This window comes from Ammospiza caudacuta, chromosome 27 (genome assembly GCF_027887145.1).
Source record: "Ammospiza caudacuta isolate bAmmCau1 chromosome 27, bAmmCau1.pri, whole genome shotgun sequence".
NCBI lineage: Eukaryota > Metazoa > Chordata > Aves > Passeriformes > Passerellidae > Ammospiza > Ammospiza caudacuta.
In genome coordinates this window covers 5,770,941-5,793,957 of record NC_080619.1, presented here as the reverse complement: position 1 = coordinate 5,793,957, position 23,017 = coordinate 5,770,941, and the positions used below count along the sequence as shown (strand labels likewise).

Sequence of the window (23,017 nt, the reverse complement as noted above, 5' to 3'; positions counted from 1 at the left end):
TGGCATTGAAGTGCTTTAATTCTTTAAATGCCTTTAACCCTCTAATTATATTTGTAAATTCTGCTGTTGAACTGTAAGAAAGTTACGTATTCTGACATGTTGTATCACAACAAATACATTTAGAGACTAATACACAAACAGCTTTGGTGGCAGAGAATCACTTTTAGAATCATTCCCTCTTGATTAAACACACAAATCACCAACTAGCACACATTGTAGCTGCAGTATTTTCCTGTCAGGCTAAAATCCATGAAGGAAAAAAAAAAAATTAAAGCTTAAGGATTCAAGGCAAAAACCAGAAAAGCTGCCTCCATGGAAACTTGACTACATAGTCTGAAATCACACCAGAATGTTTGAATTCACAGCAACAAGTTTGAGAAATGTCTTGAGATATCTTGAGCTGAATACCACTCATGCTATATTTGAAAATATTGAACATTAGTACTGAGAAACATCCAAATAAAAAGCTGAACTAAGACTGGTTTTCTATTCACCCTAGAGTAAACAAAGGAACCTTTTTCCCCCTCAATCCAAGCAAGCAGGTAAAATAAAAACTCACAGCAATTTTGAAAAGCTAATTGAATCTGAAGCCTCTGGAGCAAACATAGCAAAGGTCACACGTATCCTGATCTCAACAGTTTAATTATATTTTCCCAGAGAAATTAGCAACTTACTCATACTTTTATCAACAGAACATTAATACACAGACATTAAACACAATGGCCATCTGTCTTTGAAAACCAAAACTACCCCAATGATCAGAACATGCTGCTCAACCAGTCCTGCTGGAAAGCAAAGGCTCTAAAATGCTCTCATGAATAGGGATTGCCATCTTTAAATGCAGTTATTTTTCTAGTTTTGGCTGTCAGATGCGCCAGCTGGTATAAATTGAGCAAGCCTGGATGGTATTCTAAAATCAAATCAAATCACAGTTGAAATTCTTTGCACATATATACATGTTGGAAACAAAATACATGCAGACTAAAAATAATCTTGATTTCAGTTCTAACTTGCATAAATTAATTTTAAAGCAAAATGTGTGTTTTAATGATGTCTGTCATGTAACAAATCAAAGATCAGGAAAATGACAGCATTCTTTAAATTATTGTCATGTAACGATGACTGACCTAATTTTACTGGGGACTAATCTGGAAAAAAAGTCTCATGTTTCCATCTTGGCAAAGAGTTTGTCTTCTGAACCTCATATTCTCTAATTAAAAGCAAGATTTAAATCATATGTTGCCATACATAATGACTGCACTTACACAGTTCATTACACAGGAAAGTAGACCATTGATAAATCAAGAATTCCACAAATAACACCATACAACATAACACTCCAGTCCAGAATTAGATACCTCTTGGCTGATTTTCAAAAGTATTAAACAAGCATCCACTCTACCATATTTTAAGCTGGCAACAGTTTCTTCATGATCATCACTCTAAATAACAACGGGAAAGCATCCAGACCTCAATGGAATAATGAAAAAAACAAAAAATCAGAAAACTGACCATGATTTGAATTAAGATTTTTTTGCTTATCACGTATGCCTTAAAAAAAAAACCCACCCTGTGTGTTAAATGCAGACGACATCCACATTCTGCTCTTCACAACCCAGACTCCTGCTTTTACATTGCAATTATAAGGAGCTCCCATTTTATTTCCTGCTCACAAATAGTTCCAACCTATTCATGAAGGATTGCATTTTTCAGCATCTTAATCATGCTTATCAAAATTTACAAACCTACATATTTACCACCTTTTCCCCAGCAATCTGGGGGCAGGAGCTGTTGCTGTTTCATGGTACCTGGTGGTCCCCAGCCCTCACCTCTCATATTTTCACACTCTAATTACCATCTTATGTTTAATAACTCTGGCAGACAGAGACTGTTGGAGCAATGTAGGAGTTAGTGGTGGTGCCACAGCAGAAAGGAGCAATAAGTAAGTGTAAGTCTTGGGTCATGCTACTCTCACCAGCAAATCTGCTCAATGGCTTTAGAGAGAGAACCAAGTGTGAGTGTTGATTATTCCTAGACTGGTTTTCATTTCAGGTATTCCAATACTGTAGGCTCCAGAAGGAAAGCAAGCCAGTTATTTTTGTTGTTTCTTCTTGTTTTCCTTGGTTGTGTACGCTCTTCAGTGCCAAGAAATGGATAGGATTTGGGTTTTGCCTCAGTGAATGATGACATAAGTTATTGATGATTATACATGCCTACATTTGCATTCCAAATGTAGGGGAAAATACATTCCCTCTCTTTCCATCTCCAGGAGCCATTAGATTTTCTCCACAGGACAGATTATAGACAGGATTTTAAAAATCAGTTTGTTTTTGTGGTTATGCAACTTTATGGAATAATCTCACCCATAACTGCCAAAGTTTTAGTAAAACTGGGGGAGCAGTTTAGAGGCTTTGTCTAAAACCCCAAACCAACTCTGCTGTGTTATCACTGGCTTTGACACACGCTTTCTGATACTCCTGACTACATCCACGAGTCATGCACTGAGCATTTCCTTTCCCAGAGTGAAAGGGAACAGTGTCCCTGAGCATTCTGGCGCTGGAGGGACTCAGAACAGCACTGGAACTGCAGCATCACCTGGTTTTACTGTGAAACCAGGGAAAGGACCGTGCAGTAAAGCAGGCAGCAGGGGTAGGGCAAAGCAAATTGCACCTCTGGTTTTTCCAATGCTCCTGTGTGGGATCTCAGCACCTCAGGATGGAGGTGCAGAGAGGCCGAGACCACCCTTGGGGGGCTCGGGAGTCCTGGAATGTTGCCAGAAGTGTCTGGTGGCTGGACTTTGATCCTACACAGGAGACGACGCCTGTATGAGGACTGGGAGGAATTCACTGGGTGTATGGTGAAGGGATAAGTTAGAGTGTAAAACACAGGGTTTAGGATTTTGGTACAGGGGGGTCTAAAGAAGTAAGATGGAGGAATTGGGGCGTGTCCTGTTCTTCTTCTTCTTCTTCTTGGCCTCCATCTTCTGTGGTGGTGGTGGCACTTTGGGATTGGTTATTACTAAAAGTGCACCGGTTAATAAGGGTAGAAGGTATTGGGGAGAAATGATAAATATTGTACACGTAACTTCGGGTATAAAGATAAGTGACCGCCCCGGGGGCTCGCAGTGTGCCCATGGCTGACTTGCTGTGCAGACCTCTGTCGGGCTGAAAGAAAATCTTTTAGATAAACAATTAATAAACACCAAGACCGAGACAAGCTCAGAAGTCTCTCCTCGTCCTTTGAAGCGTCGGCTCTTCAAGGCCATCCCTGGGCCTTTCCAGGCCACCTAAACAGCCTAAACAGCAGCAGAAAACTTACAAGCCTAAACAGCCGAGAAACCGAGCAAGTGGCATCCCTGAGCTATCTCAGGACATAAATCAGCCGGAAGAAACTGAAAAATTTACACTCCTGTACCAGCCAGCTGAAGTGACTGAGGCACTTCTGAGCCACAGGCAAGGATCCTGAGGCCAATATAATGTTTTGTTTAACTGGGGTAAGTTAAGAGGGTACTTGGTATTCAAAGCCAATTTCCTAAGCCATACTAATGTAGTTTTCAGGAGTCACATTGAAAGTAACTCAGTCTTGGATTTGGGAAGTGCTCAGCTTACTCTGGCTCTCTCACTATGAATGTTTTCTGCCCGCTACTGTTTATCTCCTCAAGGCTTTGTGGACTTGGTTCTTTGATTCCCTTTTTGGACCCCGAACAGCTTGCTCTATGGTTAGCTGATTTTTCCTGTTAAAAAAAAAAATCTCACTGGGCTTTCAGTTCTCACTTGAATCACACTGAGGAACTACAGTTGTTTTTGCCAGAACTGTAACTCTGCATATCTCCATTTTTTGCTGCTGGTTGTGGGATGAAACCATAAACTCCTGATTGTGCTGTTAGCCGAGGAGGACAGTGTGAAGTGGAGTTCGTGTATACAACACTGAATTCTTCTGAAGCCTGCTATGTGCTGTAATTTCAAATGTACTCACACAATGGCTTCATTTATAACTCGTAGTTTAAACACACTGTCTGAAGTAACCCCTTTGGTTACATTCCCCATTCATTGGTCTCAGCCTCAAACAGCAGCCCATTGTCTCCTTTGCTGTAGCTGACATAGCCAAAATGCCTGATTCACCTTTATTATACTCTGAAACAATGTCTATCAAGAAACAATGGTCCGAAATCTCCTCAGGCAACTTCTGCAGAAAAACATTTCTGACATCAAGATGCCTTACAGCAAATACAGCAATCGCCTGGCTGCATCACCACCCGTATCAAAATGACTTTTTTCTTTAGCAAGAATGAGTCAGAAACATGAAAAATAGTTAAATGTTCAGAATCTTGTAGCTAGATTGGATTATCTAACATCTAAATTAAGTATGGACAGCATGTTTTCCAAAGTTCATTGCTCTGAAAGCCAAATAATGCAAATGATACGGCAGAAACACTTCAGGATAGTCTTAACACAAATCTAAAAAAAGGCGTATTTCCTCAGCTACCAGAGAGCTTTTATGCTTTATAAACACACACAAGGAAAGCAAAGGAAGAAAAATTTCTGCTCTCAGCTTTTGGGCTCTTATATTAAAGCAATATTCATAATCCCTACTGCCCAGCTGTGTGATACAGTCATTTAACTTGTTAGCCTTTAGAGATCACAAGACCCATGAATAAATCCCTCCTTAATACAAGATGGAAGCAACTCCCCAGCTCAGCAACACCTCCCAGGAACTGAGCCAAGGCGAGGAGATGAACACAGACACCAAAAAACACAAGAAAAGCAGCATGACCTCACTTCCAGCAAGGATTTAAAGGGCATCATGCTGAGAGGCAAGCATGGTACATACATATATTCCACTTGAAATCCGTGCTTCATTCACCCTTTTCCAATAATTGGTTTTAAAATGCATCTCCTTCTCTGCTACACAGCTCCTCTGTACTCCATCATCCCTTTGCTACCTAAGCCATGTCCTGTTTCAAGTCTTCCTCAGCTCTAAAATATCTTCTATAAAACAAATGAAACAGAACAAAAGCGACTCTTAAGAAAATTTCCTGGTCTACTTTATTTACAAGTTTGTTGCTATTAACCAAACCACTGAGCCACTACGACATCCCTCCATAACAACTGATAGAGATCTCAAAAATTCCTTTAAGGTGAAACTATTAAAATACTGAGGGAGAACACAGGAAAGCTGCTAAGAAATAATTTCGCTGCTCTATAAAGCCCAGCTAGAAAATTCATTTACTAGCATTACAGTAAATGAAACCTGCAGAAAAACCCAAAACTCTTCCTCCTCCCAGCAAGCTCACTGTGCAGAGCCAACAGCAAGTGTTTGTCTTTGGTTTTCCGGGTATAGGAAATGCATTTCCTCTGCTGCTCCTGCAGCCCACTGCAGGAGAGATTCACAGAGCAACAATGCCCACAAAAAGAAACTAAACTAAGAAAATCTCAACGGAGTCAACACTGAACCTAAAATTACTCCTTCAGTGTCAAGCTAAGGTCTCTGCTGTTAAAAGGTGACTCTGCTCATGAGTGACTTTTTGTGTAATAATTACTTTTAATACACTAATACACACAGACAGTGTGGTTTCATTGTAGTTCCTCTGCTGCTCTATCAAGAAAAACAAGGATTCTTTCACTTGCACCAGGATAAAGAGGCTTCCTCCTTCCCAACACAGTTTGAATCATGCATCAATATGTGACATATAATACAGATTCTGTGTTAGTTCTGGGTAATCTGACAGTAGAGAATTAGATCCCGAACTTGAAATCCTTCTAGGAAGTTATTACTGCTGCAAAATTACTATAATATGACTACTGCAACAGTTAATTAAAAAGATCTGTCACCATGCTCAGGAAAGAATTTTTCACAGGCTGTTTTTGCTACCAGCTCCACCTGCTTTAAGTACTCACACTATATTGGCAGTAAAGTGGAATGCTTAGTTGAATCTATGTAAGCAAATTTAAAATAACTACACCCCTGAAGTAATGAAAAGAGGAAGATAAGGAATGAATTTCAGTATTATTAACAACACCCCTTCTCTTTAACTCTCAATTATATTTGTTTGTATAAAATCATTTGTGTCAGGGCACATTTTATTAGCTTGTTCTAAAACATCTGTAGAAAACTCAGGCAGCAATTAGACAGATTAATGTCTAATACTGAAGAGTAATTTACCCCATTCCCCACTGCCAGCTAAGAAATGCTACTTAGCCCTCCCTAAATGTACTCTTGCTACATTTTTCCAGACTACTGAAGAATATAAATTATGGCTATAAATACATACACATAGAAATTTTTAAACACTATATCAAATTGTGAGAAAAAGGGAAACCATCTAAAATTCTCTATTAAAGGTTGCAGTCAACAAGACACCAAGTCCCAAAGACCTTATTACAAATACACATAAACAACATGGTAAATTCAAAAGAACTTGGGGGAAAAAAAGAAGTCATGAAGATTTACCAGCTTCCAATACTCAGCTAATAATTAAATGTGAAAATCCACTAAACATCCACTGAGAAGATGCTGCTTAGAGCAAAAGGTGACCTGTAACCTTTACTATGAGGGTGTGTAGAAAAATAATGCTGATTCGCATTCCAATTCAGTCTCAAGCCTGCCTGCCCTGCAGATAAGATAAATGCATCTGTAACACCAGGCAGTTTTCATCAGAAACACACAACTACATTCCTTACAGCTCAGTCTCAGCAGCACCCACCCCCTGAACCACTGCCCCACATACATAATGCATAATTATTGGGAAAAGCGCATTAAATAAAATTTTAAATTCCTTTCCTCGCATTTATTTAGAAATAATAATAATAATAATTTTTAAAACCTTTGATCCAAGGTGCCATGAAAGGGCAGTATATGTGCATTCAAGGAGAAAAAGCAGCTGCACACTGATCCATCCTTGATAGCAAGTCACCCCGAGTGCAGTGATCCATTCTGTTCTAAGGGATGTTGACTGGCATTTGTAGCACAGGTATAAATGTGTCAAAATCCTGTTTGATTTCTAAATCACTCAATCAAAGTCAGTCTTAATCTCCAGATGAGCTTTTGTTCTCTCTAAATGCTCCATTAGGAGATTGGGAGCCTTTTTCACACAAGCTTTTCAGAATACATCATTACTAAGTTCACCACTTTTCAGTTACTCTTCCCACCAGCCTATCCACATCTTTATTTACATACAATTACCTACTCAGGAAACACATTTACAAATTCAGAAACATCTCATTGCTGCTCTCTTCCCTCAATGTCATCTTCACTACCTGAGTTCTCCAATAATTTATTGGCTCATCTTCCTTCACCCTCAGGATGCACAAGACAATAGTGAGAAATGCAAGCCCTGGTATTCACAGACCTGCATCTGCAGGAGCAGCTCATGGGAACAAAGAAAATAACATTATTGTCACACACAGGGTCATCCTGACAAGCAGGACAACTCAGGAGGGAAAAGTATCCAGGAATGCTGGAAAGGCAGAGATTGCCATCCCAAAAAAGATTTCTTTTCAGCCTACTGAAAAGCACAGAGCAGAAGCCAGAGTTCTCACAAAAAAGGACTTTTAAATAATAGGGATGACGACCTGGTATCTTTTTGGGAAGCTCACAGGACGAAGGACAAGCAGATTTGCTCAGCCCAAGGGTGTTTTGAAGGTGACACTGCAAATATCAGACACCACTCACGGCCCCTCAGTCCTGCAGTGCCCTTTGGAAAAAAAGAACAATTTCCCACACGCTTCCCTTATTGTCACACACATGTAACCCTCTCAAGGCCAGGTAGAAACACTTTCACAAACTTTTTAGAACATTAACATTTAAAACAACAGCAGGATGAGAAGGGGGAGGCAGGAGGAAGAGGAAGAGCATAAATAAAGGAAGGAAAACCAAGCTGATGTTCCTCTAATGAGCAACGTGCAAATCTCGTCCTCTGATATCTATACTGGGTAAAAATAACTTTTTGGAGGAAAACAAAACAGTTGAAAAAACAGCAGGTTCTTTCTGAAGCTTTCTTACAATATTTCCACATTTTTGGCTACAGTATTTCTACATATTATTTAGTAAAATATGTAAGCATTTAGTTTATTATTATTTAGTAAAATATATAATTTTTAGCAAGCTGCACACAGATAAAATCCGTCTCCTCAAGGAAAATCGAGAATTCCCAGAGGCACACAAGTAACACAATATGAAATATTGAAATATGAAATATGAAATCCTTTATCTAAAAGGCAAACAGATATAAATGTGGCATCTTTCCATCAAATTAGGCACATTAAACATGTAAGTGAAGTGACTAATATTTTAAGTGGTTTTTTATTTGGAAGAAAATAATAAAATTCAATTTTATGAAGTAGTTACACTTCCAATAATCATCTACTGTTTCTGTTTAATATTTTTTAAAGAATCAGATCAAATCCAACTAGCACAAGCACTTCAGATAGAAAAACTTGACACCAGGAATGAAAACTCAGGATTTTTCAAGAGGGAGAATGGACACAGAGTGCTTTTCCCTGGGCTCTCTCTAGTTATATTTGATGTGAATGATGCGTTACAGAGCATCTTAAAAATACAAACAGACATCCTACACAACAATTTTGTAGTTCCTTTTAATCACATCCTGCAGTTTACACCCCAACCAGCCACGCCGCATCCTTTCTCACACACAATATTAATATTTATTCCAATCACAATATTAATATTTATTCCAATTTTCTTGAAAAACTTATCTAGAAATCAGTCAGTCAACAACTTGTCGTGATTTATAGTTGGGTTTTTTGGTTTTTTTTTCCTAGCTATTCACAAAGAGCCTGAGCTCAGAATATGGAACAGCAGGCCTGCTGCCAGCAGACTTCCTGCGCTCCAAGCCTGAAGCATATGGATAAGCTCTTAATACAATACAGAAAGACACTTCTTGAATGTAAGCAGGCAGGATTGCTGTGCACAGAAGTTCAGCACAAGTGTATAGACTATGAGCAAAGTGCCAGCAGATATAAATCTGGGGATTTATGGTATAGATGCTCGACAGGAGAGGTTTAAGCTGCCCAAATTCCAGAAGCGCACATGGCAGCCAGCACACGCATCCATCAGACACAAGGGCACAGGTGGCAGAATGTGACATCTGAGAAGGGTAAATAAACACCCACATCCACACTCAGCTCTAGTGCACCCACAGCTAAACAGGCAATCATTAATACTAACATTATTTTGAATATTACACTGCTCTGAAACTGAGGAAAACCAAACCGGAGCACGCGGTACATAAAGATGGACTCATCACTTGGAAGCTTTGTATGGTTCCTCAGTTTCCAGATAATGAACTTATGTTACGTGATTTAATCTTCCCTTAAAGATTGTTTTGTCCAAACTTGGAAAGCTTTTTCTTTTGCCTCCATTTATGAAGGATGTTTATTTGCATCTGATTTTTAGTGGTTATGCTGGAGTAAAAAACCTTGACTAGACAAAAAGACACGTACATGTCACCAGTAAAGGTGACAGCCAGCTCCTTGTAGGGCCTGATCTGCTTTTACAGCTGCCTGTCTGCAAGGACAAAAGCAATGCAAAAGTTTATTGTAATGGCTTTCTTAGTGCAAAATTTTAATTGTAACCAAGCAACATTAGAGAACACACTGTCTACAGTTACATCAGCCACGCCATGGATTTGGTTTAGGTGAGTGCTGAAACTTGCCACAAAAAATTAACTAATTAAGGTGACTATTCCAAAATGGAGTATCTGACAAACTGTATTTCTTAACAGAAATAATTTGGTAAACAGATTAAACAACCCCACACTTAAAAAATAGCATTTGTTAACTCACTTAAGAAATCTGCACATGTATCCACCAATTTCAACTCAGATTTCTACTCCCAAAGGCCCAAACTACAGTAACACAACATGGAAAACTGACTCAGTGCAAGGATCGGGGGTGTGTTCAGTAGACTTGGACAGAATCTTTATTGACCAGATTTGGTAAACTGAGCTTCTGGACATTTACAAGAGGAAGAAGCAGTTTAAAAAAAACCCAAAAATAAAACAACAACAACAACAAAACCACCACAGAAAGAAATCAGCGAAATCAGAGTCCAAAGCAAAGCTTAGACACATTATGAGGATTCCTGCAGGATTCCTGGCAAATCCCTGTGCTGAGACAATGCACACTGACAGGAAAGCAGCTACATCTGCCCAGAAAATCTGATGAAGACCAAAGCCCTCTTTGAAAGCCTGTCTGGGTCTGTGCAGAAATTTTCTCCACACTCACCCAAAGTATTGACAGAGTCTGAGCAAGTCTACAACAAGAACCCAAGTCTGAAAATGGGCACAAATTCACAACTCTCCCTAAATTTCCCTTGCTCTGAGTACATGCAAATGATATTTTTCAATTTTCAATTTTATTTATAGTGGTGACCATTTTTATTCTGAATAAACGCTGACAAATTAACCTGCTCATACTCCAAGCTTCTAATTTTTTCAAGACCCATTTGGATGTAATATTTTCTTCCTATCCCTGCAGCACCTTGAAAGCCAATGCCATCCACAGGTTTTACCAATCCCTCCATCAGGTTACTAAGCAACCTGGTAACCAGCTCTGCAGCCACTGCACAGCACTCCTGATTATGCCACATCCAACTTTTCAAACAAAAATACCACAGGCCACCATACTGAAGTGATTCACAAAGCAAGATCGAGAGTTTTGCAGCTCATTACAAAGTTTCTCTAATTTTAGAGCAGCAATTTGTTCAAGACTAGTTAATAGTGCCAAAGACTGATATCTTCAGTCCCCACTGGGTAAAGTCTAAATCAAATCAACAGACCATTTATATAGCCTTCAAAAAAAATTCCCCAGTTTCATGGATTCATCAAGTTGAGGCTTACATAATCCCAAAAAAAGCCAATTTTTTTTAGTGCCTAGGAGCTGGTCTAGCAGGCATCACAGCCACACTCGTCTGACTTACTCCCCTCACACTTTCTCTCAAATGCCAGCAACTAAAACCCCAGCAGAGCCCCCCATGACTGAAAATACTTCTCGAGCTGGCAAAAATAAATACTTGCATCTCTTTCTCTTTGAAAACGTACACTGATTTAGAGTGACACCATTTGGCCTGTGATCACAACTTGTAACTGGCAAGAACTCCCACTGTTATTACTTTTTGGGAGAACTGCTACCCACATGGTGCCAGATGGTCCTTTCCACCTCTGCTGAGGAGGTGGGGCAGCACTGCCTGCTGTCAGCATTACAGCTTCTTCACTTTCTCTAAATCAAGACAGAGATGATATTACCAGAATGAAGAGAAAGAGGGTGGGCACTTGTAGCTCCATTGCAGCTTCAGCCTCCAAAGAACAATAATCCTTCCTTTCATGGCGCCTCTTACACCAAATCCCCACTCCTGAAGGAAACAAGGGGATGTCATGGCCCCCATGCAGGTATTAAGCAAAGGCTGGTGCCAGTGAAAAGCTGCTCAGAAAGATTTCAATCAAACACAGAAGTTCTAACTGTGAAGATGAGTATCTCATACTAACAACGGGGCGAAGCAGCAGGAAACTGAGTCGGGGTCTTCTAATCAAATCTAGACTGAAAATTAAATAGAAAAATTGTTTGAGTAAGAGGAGAAAAACCCATTAAGTAAGAAAATGGGGAATTTGCCCCTCCATAAAATATAAATTATTTATTACACTAAGATTATGTGGAACTGTAAAAGCTGCTGGGAAAGATAATCAGCAGATAGATAATTAGATAATTAGACTCCAACTTACACAGAAAGTAACAGATGAAGCAGCACACAGCTACACACACAGAATACCTGCCACAAGCCAGATCATTTTGCACATATCCTTAAACATAAAGTCACATGAAGAACACCAGAGCCTGCAAGCTGGGATAAACCAGCAAAATCTGCAGACACAAGCATTTATTTTGATCATTCAAATCACACTATCCACTTGCATTTGCACCTCTTCCCAGGCTCAGTTTAACAATTCTCATAAAAGTTACACACACTCACACACCCTTTTGTCTTTCTTCTCCAAGCATAGATTTCTAAAAATCCATCCTCACTACTTCACTTTGCTTTTCCCTCTGTCGGAACCCTTCCATACTCTACTCCAGAAAACCCCTGAGGGATAGAAAGTTGTTTATCTGTTTGCCTGCTAAACTGCATTTTGCTGGAGACTTTCCTCAGAGCACTTGCAGGAACAGCCTGGCTAAGCCCATCCCAATTATCCACTCAGTCACTGACTCCTCCTGCTCCCAAATCTCCTCCTGCCCAGGCAGGGAACCAGCAATGTGCCTGCCCTGAAGGAGCCTGGAGAAACAGGAGCAGCACAGGGGTCTTAGCACTGAAAAGACAACACTTCAAATTCCAAGCAGCCTAAATAATAAATGAATAAATGCTGCCATCCCCCAGTCCTGCTGCAGAACACGCAGGCTTTGCCAGCGATGCCTCCCAGCATTAAAAACATGGAGCTCATTCCTGCAAAAGCACTTTGTACCTTTATCTTCTTGTTACTACACTTCTTCGCTACCTGGAACATTAAGAGCACCTAGCAAAAAATAATTTCTAGACAGAGAATAATCCTACACAACAAAATGGAAGATAAGGCAAAAGGGAAAATCATTTGTTATTAAAGGACCGACCACTACAAATATTCAAACTCCCATTCTGAAAGATATTGTACTCTGTCTTTAACTTTGGTATTTTTCATAAGCACTGCTGGTTTCTCTGTTTCATCAAGGTTCTCATCCAAACTATGAAGAAAACACAAATTTTTAGGAAAGACACCTGAAAAGAACACAAAAAAAGGAGGAAACCACTTAGACCCATATACAAGCCTTACTCATTAAGGCATATAAAAAATAAAAATTGTAGCAGAGGTGTTTCCTACTGATTGCTTTGTAAAAGCATTTTGCTAAAATAATCTGAATTCAGAAAAATAGCAGCAATCTGTCAAATATTATTGTACCTGCCACGGAAATTGTACAGGCATGAAGGGGAAAATCAAATAAATACCCAAAATACTTAGAAAGAAAGTAAGTAAATAAGAAACTCCCCATCATAAAACACAAATTAACTATCTCTTTTCTCACACTTCTTAATTAATAACAAATACTCAGTGTAACTTGTACTGCAAATAACAAATCACTTATCCAAAATACTTCTTTCATTAATGAGATCATTACAAACATTAAATTTGAGATCACTACAATTCAATCATAATTAGCAATTATAGCTGATGTAAGTAAAAATAAGACAATTGAATATTCACCAATAAAGTGAGGAACTCAAGAGAAAATTGATGGACTTATCCTATTCATTGTTATTTGGGAATTTTTCCTCAACTGTGAAGCTATTCTATATTTTAATCTTAAAATTATTCCCTGCAGATGAGGGTAAAAGATGTAGTTCAACTAGTCAGCTGAATTTCATCAGTGGTGTGATATGAGCTTCAACTACTGCACACTGGAAACGTGCAAATCTGATCTCTGAAAACCAAGTCAATGGCAGAAAACCAGGACATATGGAAATCTGGATATAAAGACAAATAATTTCAAATGACAAGCAGACCCTCTGCCGTCTCACATGCAATCTATTTTAAAAGAAATTATGACAAATTTATGAATTAAGAACTCAAGGAAAGAGCAACAAGAAGGCTTGTCTCCATCCTTCCAAGCTCTGGGCTGGCTGGGATAATGGCAGACACACTTTTGGTATTTGCAAATGCACAGAGGAACAAACGCAGCTTTCAGCCTCTCCGCTTTGATGGGCACAGTAAGGTCACAAACGCTCATCAGATGACTTTTCAGTAACTTCTGAGAAATGGGGCACCATGAATAGAACTGCTTGTGGTGCAAGAAAGGATCATTCATCCACCCCAGGTCCTCCACTCCGGACATACCGCTGGATTCTTTCTCATTAAGTACAAGTGAGCAACTAATGAGCAACAAGTTGCTCCAAGACTCTGGAATTGCGTGTCTGAAAAGATCTCTCACAACAAATCCCCTCTGCAGCCAAACAGTGAAATCAACAGCAGGCCTGCCCTCACCCTGCACAGCTCCCAGTCTGCTCAGGAAGATGCTCCTTCGGTCGCAAATATGTTCTTTTCATAAAGGACGAATAAATAACAAACACTGGTAAGAGCTGAAATGTCAACATGCATGATTCATTGCTCTCTTCATTAACGATGCCAGCACCACTCTCCCAGATTACTTCCCTGCCATTAGCTCACACAACATCACCCCTCAGCGTGCAGGGACCTGCCTGTATGGGAATAGTAACATGAACTCACCAGGATCCTGTGTGTTCCTCAAGTGTCTGCATGCGCCTCTGCCAAATCGGCTCTTAAGGATTCCTACCTCAGGTTACTTCTTCAGTAAAGCTAAATAATCCTCATCTTTACAACGCAGCAGGACGGATGGGAGAGGAAGGGCAAAAATAAAAAAAAAAAAAAACTTTAAAATATCTGCTCAAATTTTAAGTTCAAAAAAAGCAACATTTTTTTTTTTAGAAAATAAGCCCTGCACTCAGAGCAGGAAAAAACTTTGCCAGAGTGTTATAAAAAATACTGAGCAAGCAAAACTTAGAGCAAAGTTTGCTTTATGCAGAATACACAGAAACCCAACTATTACAAAGATTTTATAAGAGCCATGAATAAGTAATGATTCCTTCAAAATCAAATAATGATGCAACATGGCACAAACCCAAAGCTGAGTCAAAGAAGCACACGGTACTTTTCATGTTTTATCATTACTAATTAATGCTTTCTTACAGAATATTTTTCAAGACAGAGTTTCTCATGCCACAGTATAAATTCTGTTATTTGATGAATTTTGGAAGGATAGGGAACAAATGCTACCCAGGAAGAAAGCCAGGCTGCTCAGGGGACTCAACAGATTATTCAAAGATTTTTCTTCCTGAGGAGCTGAAACACCACAGCACCCAGGACATACAGCATTTTTATTCACAACCTAGTAAAGTAACTTCTGCTCTCTCCTCAGAATCCCACAGGCAATTCCATGCCAAATTCCTCTCCAATGTGTCCAGCATCCTTGCTAAACTCGATCCTTTCATCACAGGCTGCTGAAGTAGAAACTTGAGGAACCCAGGGATGGGACAGCTTCACAAGGGTCTAAATTCCCAGTTTTTCCCTTTCTAATGCAAGTCCACAAATCAAGTGCTAATTCCTCTAAGTAATGTAGAGTTTGCATTTAAAGTAATTAATTTTTAAATTAATGTAAAACAAACAACTGCATTTTAGCCCCATACAATAATGGGACTGGAACCATTCTAAGGAACACAACCAGAATTTGGTTTTTCCAAGCTCATAAAATCCAGCTGGCAAATCAACCAGAGACAAATGACCCAGTTCACTGGATCAAGTATTTCCAGGTGCAGCAAGCTCCAAGCACACTAATTTATCTCCAGCGAGCGCAACAGGCACGTGCTCCACTTTCCAGTTGAAATGAAGGTGCCATTCTGGGTTGGCTGGAGCTAATTTTCCTCACAGTAGGAATTTTCCTCACAGTAGGAATTTTCCTCACACAGGGCCGTGTGTTGGTCGAAGACGTGAACTACAAGAGTCAAAAACAACCAGTGGGCTGGTTACCAGTGTTACCAGCTGGTTACCAGTGTTACCAGCTGGTTACCAGTTACATCTGTTACCTGTGATGACCATGGTAACCTCCCAAAGCCCTTGCTGGCAATGTCACCATGTCCTGTGTCACCACAGAGCTCCACATGTCCTGTGGATGCTGAAAGAACTCCTAGAGGTGGGCACACCTTTACCACATTGGAAGCAAAGCACAAAACCTGAAATTACTGGTCAGGCTGACTGCAAGGGTTATAACCAATGATGTAACAAAGGCTGCAAATCTATGAGTATTTGTGGAGTACTAAACATAAAATCACTGATTTCTGTACACCAAAAGGTGCCATTTTAAAGCTTTGTGCAACACTCCAGACACAAATTCCCAACTGGAATCAACCATTCACAGAGCTCATAAAGGACAAACCCAGCCACTCTATTTCCCACCCCTGCATCCTCCTCCCTTCAGGCTTCACAGGTGAAGTTCAGCTCGTTGATCCAGCAAGAAATGAAATAAACAGCTGTCATTCACACAACAGATGCTCAAAAGTTCAATGCAGCACACCACAGAGGGTCCACAACACTGAGGGTGGGAGAACAGGACAGTGATTCAGCACAGCTTCTTAAAATCTGCCTAACCTCATCAAGAAACAACACCCAAAGCCATCCGCCTGTCTGGGTGTCAAAGGAAATTACCTTGTCAAAGGAAATAACCATTGTGCTCGAAAGAAAATTCACCCTCAAAAGTTGAAAGAATCGATGTTTATACATCAAAGAGACAAGAAACAAGGATTTTGCTTTTGAAACAATTTCAAAGCAAAAGATTTTTTTTTTTTATAGTGCATAATATGGGATTACAGGTGTTAGCAGACTCTCAGCTGATCTCATGTTTAACCACCTCTAAAAAAGGGAAATCTTGATAAAACATAAGAAAGGACGTAATCCTTCTCTTTTTCTAATGAGAAAAACCATGCACAAATTTGGGAGAGTCACAGGTCCATTTTTTTTGTTTTTAATGTACCAAGGGGTTGTTCTAGTTTTCTGGCTTCCCTCTTACTGTTTTTCTTTTGCAGTCTAACAAAAAAGTAGGATATACTACTATGAATTTTAACAAGCATCCTGAAATTAAACAAAATACAAGATTATAAACATATGAATACACAGTATAAATAACATAAATGTGTCACAAGCAGGCCTGGCATCAAAGTGTTCTTCTGGAATTACATATAAACTTACACCTGCAAAACTCAAGAGTAAACAGTGCATAATGCTGTGCATGATACATATTTGGGCCTTGAACCATTTGCATTTATGGTCATTAATATTAATAAGCAAGAATTTGCAAGCAGGAAGTTAGGGATGCTTGCCTGTAATGTATTAAAAAATTCATCTTGCAAAAATTCCCTGCACATAACAGGTATGCTCATGGATTTCTCAACATTAACATATATATCACTGGTATTTCTAAAGGTTTAGCTGAGAGTAAATCTAGTGTGTGCAACCTGAAATTTAAAACAACCCAGGAGCTCACACAGGATCATGGGAAAACCGATGGAAAAGACAGAAAGATGAGAACAAGGGAGGAATTGCTACAAGGCAATCAATACTGATAAGGAGTTTATTTTATAAAATTATATTAGTCATCCAGTTACCCTGAATATGTAAGCAGTAATTCACACAGTAATTACAAGTCTACATTGCAGGCCAGCATGCTCCAATATTCCACGGCCACAGCAGAGATCCAAACAGGATACAACCCTGCCACTCCAATGAAATTGGGGTAAATTTGGGTTACAGTCTTTCACTGTGTAGGATGAGTCACTACAGAAAAGAAGCACAACTCTAGTTTGTTTATTTTCTTAGAAGCCCAAGAGTCCTAAAAGCCCCAGACCTCTAAGATAGTCTTTGCCTAAGCATTGCTGCTCGCTTTCCACCAACGGTTTGTTTGCAGTCAAAAAATGAGATTTTGATTCTGGCCAATGGCAATATGTTGTATTTTCTTCATTCAACCACAGATCTATCATGCATTTAATAAGTAAACATTCCTCCACACCAACTGCCCATAATCTGAGGTGTCTCTCACCGCACAGTAAAACGCCTCGTGTGACTGTACCCAGCAAATCCCCTTCAAAAACATTCTCACCAAAAGGCACTTATTACACCAGCTCCTTTTTCCTGTTTTATTCACACCTTAGGAACGGATGTTCCCAGGCGCAGGTTTGGAAATTAAATTCTGAAGATTAAATAAGGAAAACAACAACCTTTAGCATTTTGCAGGAATCATTCCACGCTCCAGCCTGGGCAAGGTCTCCTGGCCATGTTGCTGCCCTCCATGCACAGCACTCTTGCAGTATTTCTTCTTCTCCTCCCAATCCAACATTGATTTGCCTTCGCTCCTACAGCGCAGCTATGTTGCAGCGCTAATTAGCCCCCATAATTTATTTAACTTCCCCAGCTATTTCATTTTCCTCGCACTATTTCCACCTTGACAAAACCCCAAAACCCACACCGCTCCATCACTGCCTAAACCAGCTCGCCGCAACTTCCCAACACAAACAGCCACGAGAATCCGCCTTTTCCATCCAAAACACCCCATCCGAGCGCCGTCTGCCTCACCACCATCTCGCATTGCTTTTCTGCATTTTAGCCCCCACCGAGCAACCCACGCGTGTAACGGAGAGACACAGCGTGTGTCATTGGACTCCGCACGCCTTACTCACCGCTCCGAGGGCGCGCACCGAGCGGGTTTAACCCTCGCGGCGCCCGCAGCGGCGGGGGCGAGGCCGGTGAGCGCCCGCATCACGTGCGCGGTACCTGCGGCACCTCCCGCTAAACACGGCGAGAGGGAAACGGCCTCGCTCCGGCCTCCGCCGGGCCCGAGGGGACGGATGGGGCGGAAAAAACACCCATCGCTGACCCCCCCCCCGCGCGCGCCGCTTTCTCCTTAAACAAAACGCTCGGTTTCCTCTGCGAACAAAATAGTCAATTTCTCATTGAAGAAATAGAATTTTTCGGCAACTCGCTGCTCGCGCCGACCCCGCCTTTCCCGGCGCTCGCCGCCGCCGCCGCATCCCAATCGAATGAGCGAGGCACCGACAGCGCCGGCTTCGCCTGCCCGGGAAGCGCGGGGAGGAGCCCCCCGCCCCAGCCCTGTTGTTGCGGTGCCCTCGGCCCCGTCCCCCGCCCGCGGGAGGGGCGTGGCGGGGATCGCGATCTCCCCCTTCCAGCCCCCTCCTCACGACCGCCGGGCGTTGCCCCCTCACGGTGTGTCCCCGTCCGTGTCCCACCCTCACCCCGCGCCCGGCGCTCCGCTGCTCCTTACCTGGCGCGGGAGGCTCCCGGCGGCCCCTCACAGAGCGCGGCTGCGCCTCCCTCCTCACCGCATCGCCGGGAGCCGCCGCCGCCGCGGCGAGCGCGCGCCCGAATGGGAGGGGACGGGGGGCGGCCGGTCTCGCCCCTCCTCGGCGGCTCCTTCACCGCCCGCCCGCTACAGCGCCCCCTCCGCCCGTCCGTCCGCCCGTCCGCGCCCGCCGCGGCCTTCTCGGGGGAGCCGCCGCTCCTCCCCTGCCGCTTTCCTCTTCCCTTCCCCCGTTCCTTCGCTCGGTCGGCTCCGAGCTCGCCGCCGCCGCCTCACGGGAGCCCGCGGAGGGCGGGGAAGGGAAGCGGCGCGCGGGCGCGCGCGCTCCCGGGGCTCCCTCACCCACCGCCCCCCATGAGCGCACGGAGGGGCGCGGCCAAGCGCGGATTCGTGACGAGGGCACGGTTATACAAAACAGGCGCGCCACGCTCCTCCGGAGCGCAGCGCTGCTGCCGGCTCCGCGCTGCCCGCATCGCCTTTCCTTCCTTTCCTGCCTTTCCTTTTTCTCCCCACCCCTTCCTCTCCGGCCGTACCTGGCGCGGCCGCGGGAGCCGGCGGGGGATGCGCCTCGCTGACACCCGGCCGGCCGGGAGCGGGGGAGCAGCGCCCGCGCCCGGCGAGACGCGGAAACACTGGGGGCGGGCGGGGGCAGGATCCGACGGGGAACGCGGCTGTGACCGTGGCCGAGCAACGGGACGTGCCCGAGCCATGTGCGCTCGCAGCCCGATCTACCCTGGGCTGCCTCCCCACTCCCTGTGGGCAGCAGGTCCAGGGCCTCGCTCAGGTGAGACCCCACCTGCAGAGCTGCCTCTGGGGTCCCAGGAAGGACGTGGACTTGGTGCCTGCTCTGGACTCCCTCCAACAAGATGATTAGAGGGTGGAGCAGCTCTGCTCTGAGGAAAGGCTGAGAGAATTGGGATTGTCCAGCCTGGGTGGCCTAAATTGCTCCTTCCAGTACCTGAAGGCAGCCTGCCAGAAAGGTGGAGATATTTACAAGGACAGGACAAGGAGGAATGGGTTCAGGCTGAATGGTCTTCAAGGTCCTGTCCGACCCAAACCAATCTGTGATTCTGTGAGGACGTGGCCTTGTTGGAGGGAATCCAGAGGAGGCTAGAGGGGTTGCAGCAGCTCTGCTCTGAGGAAAGGCTGAGAGAATTGGGATTGTCCAGCCTGGGTGGCCTAAATTGCTCCTTCCAGTACCTGAAGGCAGCCTGCCAGAAAGATGGAGATATTTACAAGGACAGGACAAAAGGGGAATGGCATCAAACTGGATGGTCTTCAAGGTCCCGTCCAACCCAAACCGTTGTATGATTCTGTGAGCTGCAGGATGGTCGCCCACAAAGAAGGGAGCAGGAAACACTTTCCAGGGCAGCTCCATGGGCAGGAACAGGTCTCTGGCAGCTCCAGGCTCTGTCAGGACCTGCGCAGGGCCAAGGCACCAAAGCCACCTCTGAGGGCTGAACCTGTTCCTGCAGGTACTGGGCACTGAGGTGATGGAACACGATGACCCCGGTGCCTGTGTGCTCCTCCAGGTACCTCTGCAGGTGTGCCAACACCCTCACTGACTTCCACTGCTTCTTCATAACAAATGAGACTTCTGGGAATAATACCTGGAAACTGAAATGTTTTACTGATCATCACATACAATTGAAGGCCAGAGGCACAAAGAGCACACAGGAAATGCTGTATTGCCTGTTAAAACTAATATAAACATTTATTTATATTACCTAAATAGTGTAAGGTAGCCACTGAAACCAGCAATCCAGTCAGCATCTTGGCATTGCTTAATTGCCCATGTGAATGAAATGTAGCTGACAGAAATCTGGGGTTCTCGTCGAACTGAAAAATATTATTTTTGCACAATAAAAATATATGGTAAACAGAATATTGGGTTTTCATTGGCTATTTCCCTTTAAGAAAAATAATATTTATGTCTTAAGTCAACAAAATAATCTTTTTAGTCCAGTACAAAATGTTCCCTTTAATTAAATTATCTCCACTCCCTTGGGATGGATGCCTCATTAAACCTCCTGGGTGCAGATTGCTTGCCTGCATCTCACCCTGGAATGGTTAAGAACTTTACATCACATCTGCCCACAGTGCCAAATTAATCACCAAATAAATGAAGCAACAGGGTAATCTTCAGTTGTGAGTCAAGAAAAGCACTTGTACAAAAAATAAGCTGCAATAGAAAGAATCCTACCTAGGAGGTGTTAATGAAACCCAGAGACTGCTCTGCTTTGGGTTTTATGCATATTTGTAGCAGAACTGATGAACAAGATGCCAAGTTTCTGGAATGAAGGTGGCATCAGAGTGAGTGCAGACTTGTCATCCACATTATCTGTCAGTGCAGTCACTGGGTTTGCCTTCACAGGAAACAGTGCAACAAACACTTACACAACAAATTACAGCAGGGAAATCTTCCAGGAATGTTTTCCTCAAAATCTATACCCTCCTGCCTCCCTTGATCCCTGTGGGAATGGTACTGCTTTCCTCAGCATCCCATCCTGGTTGCTTTTGAAGTCCAGAGGGGACAGTAAGTGACAGGATCTGGTGACAGTGTGGCTGTGTGGCTTGTGCCACTCCTGAGCTTTTTGTGGTGCTTCTCCCCTAAAAGAAGGTGATGTGATAGCCCCAAACCACTCTGTACACAAACAGGCACTCTAGAAGGAGCTCAAGCCAGAATAATTCAGACCACCACTGGAACCTTTCAGCTCATGCCTAGAGCTTTGCCATGCCACTATTTTATCATGAATATCTGTTGTGTAACAGCAGTTACTTTGCAGCTAATTTTTTTTTTAAGGTAAATCATATTTGAACGGAATCAAAAATAAGCAGGAGCTAAAATATCTGCAGTGCTGGGGCTGTGCCAAACACCCACAGATTCTGTACCCTGTACTCAAGCCTTGTCAAGCGGCTCAGCACATCTTTATTCTAATCATTTACTTTCATTTTATGCCTAACAGAGAATTGTCCTGATTACTCAAGCAAAGCACAGCAAGAAAAGCACAGAAAACATTTGGTCACCTTTGGGTCCTTGGTGCTCCTGGCGTAGCTTTAACCTCCACAGTCTCTCACCATGAAAGATTTTGGTGTATGTGGAGTGATCACATAGCTCTTGACTGGATTTCCACTAAATCTCCTCAATAAGTGATTGGATCACTCTAAGCAGAGAGGCAGCAAGAACTGCTGGAGGTTACAGAGTGACTTGAGCAGCTGAAAAAGTCCCAAGGTTCATAACTCTTCGGGCAATGCAATTCCAGCCAGGAATTTATTGTCACACTGCTGACCATGGACACCCTGACACAGCAGGGCATGGACTGAACGAGTGCTTTTCACTTGGACAGCTCTCATCTATGCACAGACACTGGTTAGGTGATAAAATCACAGAGTAAGGGGATCATTAAGGTTGGGAAAGACCTCTCAGGTCATTTGGTGATCCTGGAGGTCTTTTCCAGCTTTAATGGTTCTGGGATCATTGAATCCAACCATCAGCCCAGCACCACCACGTTCACCACTAAACCATGTCCTCAAATGCCACATCCACATGTTTTTTGTGCACCTCCAGAGATGTGAGTCCTGGGCAACCTGTACCAATGTTTTCCAACCCTTTCTGTGAAAATATTTTTCCCTAATAACTATTCTAACTCACCCCTGGCACAACTTGAGACCGTTACCTCTCATCCTGTCAAAGACAAAGGCACTTGGTCCACATGATAAAGATGAGCATTATAGAGCACTCATCTTACAGACAGGGAGGGGTGCAGAGTGAGATGGACAGGTCCCCCAGGGACCTAATGAGGGGAACAGGGTCCCCAGCCCTGCTTGCCAGTGCACTGGATGAGCTGGGAAAGGAACCACAGCAGCCTCAGCTGTTGAGTGAAGATATTTGGCACCCCCAGCACCAGCAGCAGCCTCTGCAGACAAGTCCATGCAGCCTCCTGCTCATCTGGCAGCTCCCTGGCATGACCAGCATCACCATGGGAACGTTTCTGAATCATTATAAAGAGTTCAAAAAAAAAAATCTCTGTTCTCCAGTGAGAATGGGCGCAGTTACAGAGCCCTGGAATGGTTTGGGTTGTTGTACTCAGGTTTAC

The 23,017-nt window shown here is 42.9% G+C and overlaps 1 protein-coding gene across 1 annotated transcript in view; it reads right to left on the bottom strand.

Annotated features, from left to right (window-relative positions):
• Positions 1 to 18,973, bottom strand: part of TANC2 (tetratricopeptide repeat, ankyrin repeat and coiled-coil containing 2) — a 143,409-nt gene extending 124,436 nt beyond the window's left edge. Inside the window, exon 1 of the mRNA XM_058820543.1 lies at positions 18,885 to 18,973. The gene's annotated coding sequence lies outside the window, so the exon portion shown is untranslated. The remainder of the gene's footprint in view (positions 1 to 18,884) is intronic.
• Between the last annotated feature and the right edge of the window lie 4,044 nt (positions 18,974 to 23,017).